Raw genomic sequence first — 14020 nt, forward strand, 5'->3', positions numbered from 1 at the left:
AGAAATCATATCTGAAACTCAAGCACAAAACTTGGACATTTTTTCAAAATATGGAAAAAAAAAAACCACCTGAAATTGTGACAATTTTCTTATAAATATCGTCTAATCACAGCGCTTTTGACATACAGCACCACGCCCATCAACCAATCATACACTTCGTTTCAGGCAAGCTATAAACTCACTAGCTGTCATGGCGGCGTACATGTCGTCTGATGCTGGTGCTGCCGAAGAATCTGAAGGCAGTTATTCAGGGTTCTGTTTTATGCATGTCATCAACACACACAGCAAAGTAATTCCTTTTAGTGAGAAAAGCATTAAGAAATTTCAGGAATGGGCTGCTAAGTGGATTGATGTGGAAGGAAGTCCCAAAAGTAAGGTCGCTGTCAAGGCGCTACAAGCACACCACAGCCAGCACAGGCTCAGTGTGGGATATACAGCTGCTGTAGCCGCCGATGCCGTGCCCGGTGATGATCATGATGATGGTCATTAATGTGACGGATCTGGAAGGTAGGATCTCCTTTCTACAGTTAACTAATTTTTGACAGAATGGTCAAAATCGATACCCAGTGATTATTATACTTTCGAATATAACTGTCGTGAATCCAACTGGAAGTTCTGCTCTAAATTCTGCTATCGCTTTATTTATCCTCTTCCTAGTCATCTACACTCTTGCTCATTTTCCATCCAAACTACTAAATAAAATATAGTGATGAGTGTATATCATTGCTTGAATGTCATTTTTTTCAATATATGGAAAGAAGTAACTACTCCTTTACACATTCTTTCTTCTCTTTTCTCAGGAGGCAGCATGCCGAGTGCCGTCGCCGCTTTTGTAACATTACCACAATCAATCGAGCAATAGCCAGATGCAGAAGTTAGTTCACATATCTTCTGGTGCTGTGGCATCCAAGGAGGTATCTGCAGATTACATCAATGCATGGGAGAAGGGAGATGCGGTATTCATCTCATACTGCAAGGAACGTCTTCAAGGCAGTGAAGATATGTTCAAACCACTGAAGAAAGAGAAGACCAAGACCTCCCAATCGATGAACAAGTCAACTCAATCAAAAGTGAAACGCAAGCAAGTGACATTATTGGCTGATAGAAATCTGTTCCAGCGACTTGTAATTATTGGTAATGTCTGGAAGCTGGATATTGATCACATGCTAACATACAATTTTGGCCCACTTCCGCTCTCCCTTGCACATCCAGGTCAGTCAGTTAACAAAACAGCAAAGTCTTCCTTGCTTCACATCATTGAATCGTAAGTACAGCCATTACCAGAAGCCAGCATTCTGCCTGGAAGCATCTGGATTATCGATGGCATGGCTCTTCTTCTTCTTCTTCTTCTTTCGGCTGCTCCCGTGAGGGGTCGCCACAGCGGATCATCCGTATGATCCGCATAGTGATTTGGCACATGTTTTACGCCGGATGCCCTTCCTGACGCAACCCTGGTCGCCTCTTACGACACAGGGATAAGGTACACCTATGTTAACCGGGGTATACACCGGCCCAGTATACTGGTACTCATTTCGCCGACCTCGGAAGGATGACAGGCTGAGTCAACCCCCTGGTGTATTAATTCAGTGGCCCAACGGGGCTTGAACTCAGGACCTCTTGGGTTCCAAGCCGCTGCCCTAACCACTGCGCCAACACCAGGCTCTATCGATGGCATGGCTATGGTGCAATAACTATCCCCAAGAAGTATCCCTTCAACATTTGGCAAGCCTGCGGATTACTTTCTGAAGCAACTTGTTGAGTTGGCCCTCAGTGTTCAGAGTAATGTTATCCACTTTGTCGTTGATACTTACAAGAAAGACAGTATCAAGAACCCTGAGAGGGGAAGATGTTCAGTGGGTGGAAGCTTGCTAACAAAAATATAGAGTGCAAATCAGTAGGTACCTCACCAATGGAAGAAGTTTCTGGCACGTGGTGAGAACAGAGCAGAGCTGATCAGGATTTTTTTTCCAGACTTTAATGAAGAAACCAGCTGAATGTCTGAAGAAAGCAAAGGTGTTCGTTGCTCATGATGGGGAGTGCCATGAGTTTACAGACAAGAATGAGCAAATGATTGTTCGCTCTGTGCCAGAACTTGAGTATAACCACAAAGAAGCAGATACTCATCTTTTCCTTCACTGCCAGTATGCTGCTTGACATCAGCCATCAAGTTCAACAGATAGGGCCCCATACCCAGTCCGAATCAAAAGTCCTGACACAGACGTCTTTGTGATTGGAATCACCATGGCTGAGCATATTGGAGTAGAGGTATTGTTCCACACTGGAAGAGGTAACAATAGGAGGACCCTGAGTCTATTAAAGATAAGCTCACATCTGGGACCAGATGTCAGCAAAGCCTTGATATCACTACACTTTCTCAGGTTGTCATTCGGTCAGCTCTTTTCATGGAAAGTCTAAACCCAAAGTTTCAAGTTGTTTGCAAGTGACACTGCTTCCATGCAGCTGTCTTTCAAGAGTTGGGAAGTTCATTTACAGTCAGTGATGAAAATGGTGAAAGGTGCGGAGAAATTTGTTTGCAAAATGTATGGGCAGAACTGTAAGAAAGTCAATGAAGCCAGATACAATCTGATCCTTATGTTAACCAAATCAGAGGCACGTCTTCCACCCAATGCAGACTCTCTCAAGAAGCATGTCATGAGAGCAAATTACCAGGCTGCTGTACACATTAGATGTCTGGAACAGTTTCCACCAATTCCCAGTCCAAATGGACATGGATGGAAAGTTGTAGATGATGAATTAGACATCGACTGAGGATATCTGCCTCCAGCTCCGAGCAGCTTGCTTGAACTAACATATTGTTCATGCAAAAAAACTACCTGTGAGAAGCCGTCTGGTACAGGCAAAGGAACATGTTCTTGTCGACGGCATGATGTGTCATGTATGGAGCTTTGCAAGTGTGTCGACTGCAGAAACTCCATTACCACAAAAGAGTTAGATTCTGATGACGAAGAATCAGATGAGGAGTAGATGCTCCATGACACAGTGACCGTGTCATTGTGTGATACCACAATGTTTTACATTGATGTACATGAATGTGTTAAAAATGAAAGAATTCATTTCAAAGAAAAGCTACTATTTTTGCTTATACTCTTAAAACAAAATGATTAAAACACAATGCGAGTAGTATCCCTATTATATGAATACATAGACATCAGAATTCCCAGAGTAAACATAGCTATCTCAGAATGGACACAAGATGGTGCTTTCAGTTTTGCACATAAGCATAACTAATTAATGTGCAACTTTTTGCACTGACGAGTTGTGAATTCTTTCTCGGTGATTTTTTTTTTAATCTAAATATATGCAAAATTTCAGGTAGATGCCTGTGGTGGGTCACGAAAGTCAAAAACTAGATACATTTTGGACACTGCCCACAGTGTATATATATATATATATATATATATATATATATATATATATATATATATATATATATATATAGAATATACATATTTTTTTCTGTCTGGCCATCGAAAGAATTGGCCCCACCGGTAGTAACCGATCATATTGCATACTGTTGGAATCCTCTTTGCAAATGGAGATGCAAGAAAACATTTTCAAACCTTCATAGTAGAGAGTTCAGGGTGAGTGGCAAGACCCTAGATCTTATATAAATGTGTGTCATATAGCACGATGTGTGTCATATATCGGTGGTAAGCAGTATTCGAAATCGTCTTATCTGCTTCACCAAGCTCACAATTCTGGCACCCAACAATCAGACTCAAAATTTTGTTTGTCCCAAGGCCCTGCAGTAGTTATTATTGTGTAGCATTGCCTCATTGCATCATAGGTTTTGCCTACTATTGTATATTAAATATTGTATATATTGTATTAGTCATTACATAATATATTGCCTGCTAAATTATACATGATGAATGAATTGGAATTATACATAGTATCTGGCTCTCTTTTTCCAAACTCTAAATTCCTGCCACAAAAGTTGCGGGTACCTCTGACAGTGGATGTGTGTATATACACATTTATATACACAGCATATGTGTGTGTGTGTGTATATATATATATATATATATATATATATATATATATATATATATATATATATATATATATATATATATATATATTTATGTATATTTATTTGTATATATATATATATATATATATATATATATATATATATATATATATATATATATATATATATATATATATATATATATATATATATATATATATATATATATATATATATATATATATATACTTTGCAAGATTGCCCAAATTACGCCTGAACCGAAAGCTCTTTAATTTCTATCAGCTAATTGCTCAATTTCCCTTGAATTCTCTTCACTTAAATTTCATTTTAAATTATTGATGATTGATGAGTCTTTTATTTTTGCATTTGTTTAATAATTACTCAAATACGTGTTGCACAATTTCACCAGAACATATGCAATTTAGGTGAAAATATCAAGACACACATATATATATATATATATATATATATATATATATATATATATATATATATATATATATATATATATATATATATATATATATATATATATATATATACACACATCTTGCGTAAGCCTTCTTGGGTTGCTTTATGCAACTACTTTGGCTCAAGGGGCATGGGAGGGTTCAATTATTTATATAATCCGAGCCACCTGGGTATAGTCGATTAGGTGAGATCTGATTGGTTGTTCTCTCCATTCACAGGTTTGCGATGTGGGTGGGTCTTTCTTTCTTTATATATTGACTGCTTTTGACATTTGCACATGGTACATGCTTGAGAGCCTCATTGGTATGCATTGCTGTCTGTGCTATCGCTGATGATTCGCCAATAAGTGATGAAACAAGTCCGGTAGCTGAGGGGATGTGTAGCATTGGGATTGTCATGTGCGTACTATGTGTGAATGTCTTCATAGTTGTTGAGGAATTCTGGGAAGGGTTCGAAACAGCGTTTGCACTTACCTTGCGTAAGTCTTCTTGGGTTGCTTTATGCAGATACTTTGGCTGGAGGAGCATGGGAGGTGTCAATCATATGTATATGTATATATGTATATGTATACATATATATATATATATATATATATATATATATATATATATATATATATATATATATATATATATATATATATACATATTGTTACAGATCTGGAAACCATTTGCATACAACATACAGATCCCAAAAGACAGTTATCCCGTTAAGTACATGTGTAGTCAGATTCCCTTCCTTTTGTCGAATGGGAGAATCAAAAACGTGCGTTGCGACTTCTTTTTAGTTAGGTTATTAAATCTTTACATCCAACGAACAACCAACAACCATTCCATTCCACATCACGACCCACTACCCACCCACTGTCCACAAACACTCTGACTTGCCAAGGCAGGGTCTTGCAACCGTTCCTTGCTGCTTCCTCCAGCCTCCCAATTCAATCTGGGGGTGGTTCCTTTTTAGCGAGTCTGCAATAGAGTGAACGTGTTTTTCCGGTCTGGCCGAAACCCCACCTAGACAGGGCGGACCCATGGAAGCCCCATCCATTCGGGGTGAACAGTGACGTCAGCTTCACCAAGGCCCCTACCCTTTTGAGGGGGGTCTATAAAAATTACGGGTGGGGTTGCGAGTGGGTCGTGTTTCTTGGGTTGCGCTGGAGTTATTGAGTGGTTACGAGCAGTGGTTACGAGGGGCTGCTACGAGTTCTTAGTTGGTTTTTGCTGTCACGAGGGTTGAGCAGAGGGTCATCGAGGCGGTGAACGCATCTCTGCTGGCCCTCCACAAGGTAGGGCAGAGTGACCCCGACCTTCCTCCGTGGACCCCGACTATTCACCACCGATTCTATTCACCCGAGCTTCCCCATGAACTACGAGTGCCCCACGTGCGACTGAGACAGGCCGACGACCATTGGCAGGTGCCGCAGCATGGAGTACTCCCTTTCTCCGGAGGCCAGGTACCCATCCGGACTCTGACCCCCAGCTCGTCTCTCTCTCATTGGCTGGAGGGTCCAAAAAATAACTCTGGGTTTCTTTTCTTTTTGTGTGTGTGTCTGCGTGTGGGCCCGTCTTGTAAGGAGAACTGAGTAAGTGTTTTTGCTGATTGTAAATATTTCCCTGATTGCATATTCGTGTCAAGTCTGGCCTTTGTCTTTATTTCACTGTAAATAAAACAATTGTAGAAATGTTCCCAGTCCATTTCCGTCCTCTCTTGTATTGGTCCAGCATGGTTCAGGTCTGAGTATAAGCAGGGTTTCATCCCCGATAATTAATCTGTTCATTCCAGCCGGCACGGCTTTGACAGTTTCCGCTCGGCTGCACCCGAACCGGAATTGGTCGTCGGTAGTTAGAACTCTACCGCAGTCGGAAGGGTGACCCGGTTCGAGCAAGACGTGCCGAGGGCGTGGTTTCCCCGGTAGTCGAAATCGCGTAGTTACTTCGGTAAATTGGTTTTAGACAAACAGACCCGACGCTACTCAGTTGAGATATTGGCATCCATGGTCAGTTCAGCAACCTGCCAACTCACGGAATTATCCAGAGCGACGGCCTACAATTCCGGGGAGTCTGGTGGAGACGACGTAGTTTTCCCCACCTATAGACAGGTCTCTGCCAGGCAAAAACTGCCCTTTTTTCCAGTCAAGTTTTTCTCTGCTGATTTATGTACTTTGGAACATACTCTTTCAAATAAGCTTCTGAGCCACCAATAATTTTTTCCGTAAATCCAATATGGCTGCCCCAGATATTTCAATGCACAGCAAACTTTTTTCTGGTGCATTTTACACACCACAAATGTATTTTTACGGCTGTGGAAATTCGCATTACACCATAAAGGGCCCTCAGGTGAGATATCTTCATAGGTACATGTGTGGTTAGCCCAAACCCGTTGTATAGAGGGAATTTATGTGATCCAATCGGGCTGCAATCCTCCAGTTAGCCATTTTTTTGTTCTATCTTTTATTTCAAACACACAACATTTCAACAACCACGCCATCCCCATCACAGCGCCAACCACACTGCAGCCACGCCACCTCCACCATCTACGCTACTACATCTTCGCCACTACGTCCGCTTCCGAACGGCAAACAAAGGTGCCAAGGAGGGAACTGCGAGGATGCGCAGGTTTCCCCACCTGTTTCTCCCGTTTGACTTCCCCGCGCTTTGGAGTGGAGGAGGGGCGATGCAGGTCAAAGGTCAGAGGTCATGTGAAGGATGGGTCTCATTTTGGGGGAATAATTCTCTGGCCCAGAGCCAAAAACTGACTCCCCCAGCCCCCACATGGGGCAGGGTGGAGGGAAAGCGTGAGGGAACGCCCTTTTCGGGAACCCTCTCAAAGGAAGGTGGAGCTGAGAACGGGGCGGGGCGAAGGGCGGAGCCCCGCGCTATAAAAGACGGACACGGGCGGGCGCGTTTGCGCTTCCTCTTCGGCCGCTTCCTCTTCGGCTGCTTCCTCTGTCGCCTCTTCCTCTTGAACCTCTTCCTCTTGTGCGCTTCCTCTTCTGCCTCTTCCTCTTCATCTTGGCTGTTGGTCTGGTTGGTTTTTGTGGAGAGTTGGTCTTCGGGAAGTGGTCCTGTGCCCGCGCCTTGGCGAGCGGCCCTGTCACGAAGGCACGGATGGGAGACGCGGGAGCGCCAGTAGTGAGGTGGACCTGCGCGTCCAGACAGGGAGTGCCAGAGAGGGTTCGCCGGCCGCGAGAGAGTTTGGGACCAGGCACGACCATGCTGACGGTCGCGGGAGAGGGACTCACCAGCCATAAAAGGGAAGTCGTGACTTCTTTCTTTCTTTTCCTTCCTTTGCTTTTGGTATAAATTTGTGTGTTGGCGCCGTCTGTGAAGTAGAACTGTTTGTGTTGCCGTGTGTATGTGTATTTGGTTGTAGCTCTGCATAGTTTCTTTTGTTACATTTGCTCTTCGTGCATCATTGTATGGCTGTAAATACGTGCCTTCCATGCTTGTCTGTGTGTGCGTGTGAATAAAATGCTTGCTTGTTGAACTGTTCACACTCTGCTTCATCTCTTTTCCTTTTTTATTGACCCTCCATCTTGCATCACGTAAGGGGTTCATAGTGGGTGCAACATCCCAGTAGTTTATCGGAACCGTCAAGGCCGACGATAACACCGCTCGGTTATCACTGTGGCACGGAACAGACCGCTTAAGCGGTTCGTGTCCGGAGTCGGCCTGTGGCATGGTACGATCGCCCGGTTTACCATCTGCGTGGGTACTTAGGTAGGGCGAGTTTGGCGAACAACCCTATCCTACGCGGGTGGCCGATTGGCTCGATTGTGGTGAGGTCGAAAGGCCCACCCATGACTAGCTCCCGGCGTTGGTCCGAGAGGGTCACGACTGAATTGTCCGTCCAGTGGGCGACGTGCCACGATTCGAGTTACGTGGCCGTTCGCACGCCGGCGGGCGCGAATTCGCAACAGTATTAACAACAGATAGAAACATGATGACAAACTACACAAATATCATATTGGAATTGTTCTATGACGTCTCCTTGACGTTGAAATGATGTCATAGTCAACCGATCGATATCAGAAATTCAATGTACTGCAAACTTTTTTCTGGTGCATTTTACACCCCATAAATGTATTACCAACAGATAGAAACATGTCACCAAACTCCCAGAATAACCCTTTATTTCTATTCTGTGACGTCTCCTTGACGTTGAAAGGACGTCATAGCAATGCGATAGCCCCCCATAATTTCAAATTTTATCAAACTTTTTATTCTATAACCAATAATATCAAATCACCAGTCCAAGTCACTTTGGATTTACTATTTTCTACTGTATAAAAAGGTTTCAAGTGATTTATGTATTTCCCTCTCTCCATGGTCATATTTCCTCAGCTTCCCATTTATTTTAGAATCCTTAACATCAGGACAGGCAGTAAAGATTCCAGGATTCCTGAGAAGATTCAGCGAATCCACATTTGACTACAGATAAAGACAATGTCAGCTTTTGAACAGGTGTAAACTGTTGCACAATGGCATCTACACCAATTTTGTGTTTAGAGAGTGATGAATTGCATTTGTGTTGTCTGTGTAATGAACGAATCGACGAAGATGAGCCATCTTCAAAGTTAACTCAGGATGGATTGCAGTCTATTCGAGCACTGGCAGAAAGATGGGTAAAAATTGAGCAGAGTTTATGTACTCAGACACCCTATGTTGAATTCCTGTCTGCTGCACAGTGACTTTCTAGCGCAGGCCAGGATGTCTATGTTCATGAGAACTGCAGAATCACATTTCGAAACAGAATCACCAGAAAGGAAGCCCAGTCCAAAAAACTACTGCCGTCGAGTCCAGGGACAACTGGTTCACATGAGTCCAATGAAAATGTTGCTAGTCCCCCATACAGGATACGTAGAGGGTCCCTTCCAACAAAGAAAATCTGTTTTATCTGCAATGTGCAAACAGCAGACGACAGTAAACCCTTCAATAGTGGTGGTCTAGGCTGATGTTCTGAGAAAAATGCAGTATCAAAAATCCTGCAACAGCAAACCCTTCAATAGAGGTGGTCTCGGCTGATGTTCTGAGAAAAATGCAGTATCAAAAATCCTGCAAGCTAGGGATGTGAAAATAAATGATGAAACTGACAAGTTGCATGCTGCCGCAAAAAGAATTGATGTAATTCTTAGTGGTGCGTCCTATGACGTTTTTGCAGCAGATGTGTATTATCATAAGACTTGCTATGATAAGTTTACTTACACTTATGAGTGGAAGCTTCCAGCAGAGGAGAATGGATTAGTTTCAGAGGTCATGGATGGCTTTTTCAAACTGTTCCAACGCATGGTCATCAAGGATCTGAATGCCTATTTTCTGACAGAGTTAATTGATGATATAAAGGAGATGAGTGAAGAATATGACGTTTGGGACCCTCCGATTTCAAAAACCTATACTTTGAAAAAATGCCTGACTGAGAGATTTGGAGATGCCATTGACTTTCACTTGCTGGGAAACCGGCTGGTCGTCCACTCTAGTGCGGTAAATCCACTTTCGGACTCTGCGGCTACATTACAAGGAAATGGACTTCGTGAATCTGATCTGACCAAGGCATTTGCTAGGCTAATTCGTCGAAAACATTCACAGAGGGAGGCTGTAAAATGGCCGTTAGAACCAGACAAACTGTTTACTCTACTTGATAGTCACAGACCACTCCACTGTATTTGCAATGCCATTGCTTGGTCAATCAATCCCAGGAGGTCAACAAACACATTTGGATATGCCACTGCCTCTCGGGTTGAAGCCGAGAAAATTTCGGCCATAGCTGAAAGTTGGGAGAAACTGGTCAATGGTGAGAGTTCTCCAATAGGAGTTGCTATGAGTTTAACCATTCACAGGATAACAGGCAGCAAGGAAGCCACTCAACTCCTCAACCGATGTGGCATCTTGGAGTATCGTACACGGATGTTCGTGATATCAATAACATCTGGGCAAAGTTCATCTCGATGGAGCATCAGAGGATGCTTCCTCCAGGTTTTACTGCATGGCAAAGTGTGCATAAAACTTTTGATAACTGACGGGAAACAACAGACTAACAGGAGCTCAAACCACCCACCATACAACTGGTACAATATTCCAGGCTGTCCGAGCAGATGATACCCCGACCAGTACTGCCTCCAAACAGGAACAGTCCAGTTTAATTGACCAAGAGGAGCCAGACTATGGAACATTCAAAATCCCAAAGAAGAGAGCACCCCTCCATCGTGGAGCACCCTGAAGCATGTTCTTCAGATAACTGCGGACTTGATTCTGACTTCGAGAGTGAAGACAGCGATATAGACCTTAGTGACTGAGAATTGAAAAGCTTCTGTGCTTTTAGAACTGTGACTTTTTAAAACAAAAGCTAAGCATCTGGGATCATTGAGAGGGGATAGAAATACATTTCAATTCGTGTATTTTGTTGGACTAATCCCAAATAGCTTCTCTAACATTGAAATCTAGTATGGCACAGTGAGGAGAGGTCGCTGTACCTAATACGACGTCATTTTGCTGTCATTGAAAATTTATGGACCAGTGATTAGAATACAACATTTCTATCCGATTTTAATTCATTCAAAATAAAAAAAGTTTGATAAAATTTGAAATTATGGGGGCTATCGCATTGCTATGACATCATTTCGACGTCAAGGAGACGTCACAGAATAGAAATAAAGGGTTATTCTGGTAGTTTAGTGACATGTTTCTATCTGTTGGTAATACATTTATGGGGTGTAAAATGCACCAGAAAAAAGTTTGCAGTGCATTGAATTTCTGATATCGATCGGTCGACGATGACGTCATCTCAATGTCATAGAACAATTCCAATATGATATTTGTGTAGTTTGTCATCATGTTTCTATCTGTAGGTAATACATTTATGGGGTGGAAAATGCACCAGAAAAAAGTTTGCTGTGCATTGAAATATGTGGGGCTGCCATATTGGATTTGCGGCAAAATTCAGGATGGCCCAGAAGCTTATTTGAAAGAGTATGTTCCAAAGTACATAAATCAGCAGAGAAAACCTTGACTGGAAAAAAGGGCAGTTTTTGCCTGGCAGAGACCTGTCTACTAGTGGTCATTCTCGACACTGACCCTCGGCCCGCAACAATATACATATACACACACATATATATACTGTACACACATATATATACTGTGTATATATATATATATATATATACTGTGTATATATATATATATATATATATATATATATATATATATATATATATATATATATATATATATGTGGTTCTGCGAAACCGCATGCCTCTAAGGCAACGGCACCCAACATAGAGTGATCCCCAGGCAGTTATTTTGTGTGTATTCGTGCAGTCAGACCTTCCCTTCATGTCTAATGGTTTGACGGGATGAAGCGTGTTGCATGGGTCTTATAGCTATGTCTAATTATATCTTTATCTTCTTTTCAATCCGGATTCCATTCCAACCCTTTCCTTTCATACATAAAACAAATCAATGCAGGCACCGCACCCAGACCGCCACCTGTGAAAATCACAATGATGAAAAACCCGCCACCAACACTGTGCAGGATGCACGTGGCGTGCCCTTTCATTCGAATCTGCATCGAATAATTATATCTGTCTTCTTTTCAACCATGATTTACATCCAACCCTTTACTTCAATCCATGATTCAAAGCGAAGCACGTGCAAATGCATGATAACAGACACGTGCACAGCCCTGTGATAATCACTACCACACTGTATAGGACGCGCATGGCGTACATCTTCATTCGGGTCTGAGCCAAGACCTTGCCCGGCACTGAGAGCAGTTTCATCCCTCGGTCGTTGTGGCAGTTCTGATGAACACCCTTCCCTTTCCAGAGAGGGACAAGGCCCCTCTTCGAGTCAGTTGGGATGATACCTGTGCTCCAAACGGAACACAGAACTGCATTCAATGACAGGAGTACAGCATTTCCACTGGCTGTGAGAAGTTCAGCCTGAATTCCACAGATCCCAGGAGCTTTATACCTTTTCAAATGGTTTACCACAGCCTGTGCTTCCACAAAAAAGGTGGCTCACAGTTGAGTGGAGGGTCAGCAATAGTGATAGCTCCACCCCCGATATCCAACTCAACAGCCAGTCTGGTACAGCCACTCAAAGTAACCCACTCAGCAGGCCTTAAATTTAGATCCTCCGTCGAGAGCCCACCACCCTCCACTCTAACTGCAGTACACCGAGGGATGGGCTTGGTGGAATGTAATGCATGAATTCCTCTGAGAAGAGGACACAAAGCGCTTGACTGCAGGTGATGCTCTACCCCTTCACAGCTTCCTCACATATCAGCGTCCTTGTCTGTCCTCAGCGCATGTTTAGTTTTATGCCTCAACTTCCTGAACAGTCCAGCTCTGCTATTAATCTTGGCTCTGCGACTCTGGTCAATGGTATCCAGTGTCCCTTGGGAGACAAAGTTCTTCTTAGCCTGATGGTGGGTTTCATGATATTCACCGGCAATATCAAGGATGTCAACTTGAAGGTACTCCGCAACTTCACAAGATTCCCCAAAACACCCAGAGCCCCCAATCCCCACTCAGCCTGTTCACTACTCCTCAGCTACATTCTCATCCTTGAGCTTGCCAACATCCAGCCGAGGCTAGGATGGTACCATTCTCCTGAATTTAAGCTGAAACTTTAAAGTTGCTACCACAAGCCTGTGGTCAGTGTTGAAGAACTGAGCACTCTCATAGACCCTGCAGTTCTGAATCATCCTCCAGCAACGATCAATGAGCATATGGTCAATCTCCTTTACCACTCCACCAGCATTGAAATACCAAGTCCATCGATGAGACTTTGGGCGTTGAACCCATGAACCAACCACCTTAAGCCCACGACTTTTTGCAAGGTCAAGGAAATTAGTGCTGTTCTGGTTCACAGTGCCAGACCCATGGGGTCCATCACATATCTCATAACCATCCCTATAGGTTCCAGTCGATGCATTGAAATCTCCAAGACAAGAAGAGTATCTCACTTGGTCATTGATCAACCACAGACTCGAGCATGGCATAGAATACATCCTTCACTGTGAGATCACTCCTTCAGTCGGAGCATACACAGAGACCAGGGAAACGACACCCAACGAGTGTCAAATCTTTGGTCTCAATACGCTCATTCACCCATGTTGCCTCAGTTATCATGGGAGTCAGCTTGTTGGACGCAACTCCGACGACTCCTTGAGCCAACACCGGTAACCATCAGTCACCATGCTAGTAGTAGGTGTAACAACCAACCATGATCTCACCACTATCCGGTCTCCGAACCTCAGAGTGCTGCAATACTAATGTTCAAATGATGGACCTCAGATGATAGCAGAGACAGGTCGTCATCCTCTCTTCGGGATTGGATATTCCAGGCACCCACCTGAAGGGACCACCTCAGTTTAACCTGAGGAGATCACCTCTGGCAGATTATACCTCAGCACCATCCCGACATACACCACCACAATCCAACCCAGGATGGTTACCCTGTGCTTTACCTCCTATCCTCAAAGTATGGGGGTCCCGGAGGCTTTGCCCAAATCCCGTCATCCAGTGAGCTGCCT

At 43.3% G+C, this 14020-nt stretch overlaps 1 protein-coding gene and 1 pseudogene across 1 annotated transcript in view; one reads left to right on the plus strand and one right to left on the minus strand.

Moving 5' to 3' along the window:
- The window catches only part of LOC147020373 (FERM domain-containing protein 4A-like), a 327216-nt gene that overhangs the window by 217954 nt on the left and 95242 nt on the right, over positions 1–14020 (minus strand). The window lies entirely within an intron of this gene.
- Positions 9742–10702, plus strand: LOC147020374 (uncharacterized; annotated as a pseudogene).

This window comes from Eptatretus burgeri, chromosome 9, assembly GCF_056783735.1.
Source record: "Eptatretus burgeri isolate ZD-2024b chromosome 9, Ebu_testis_v1, whole genome shotgun sequence".
Taxonomy (NCBI): domain Eukaryota; kingdom Metazoa; phylum Chordata; class Myxini; order Myxiniformes; family Myxinidae; genus Eptatretus; species Eptatretus burgeri.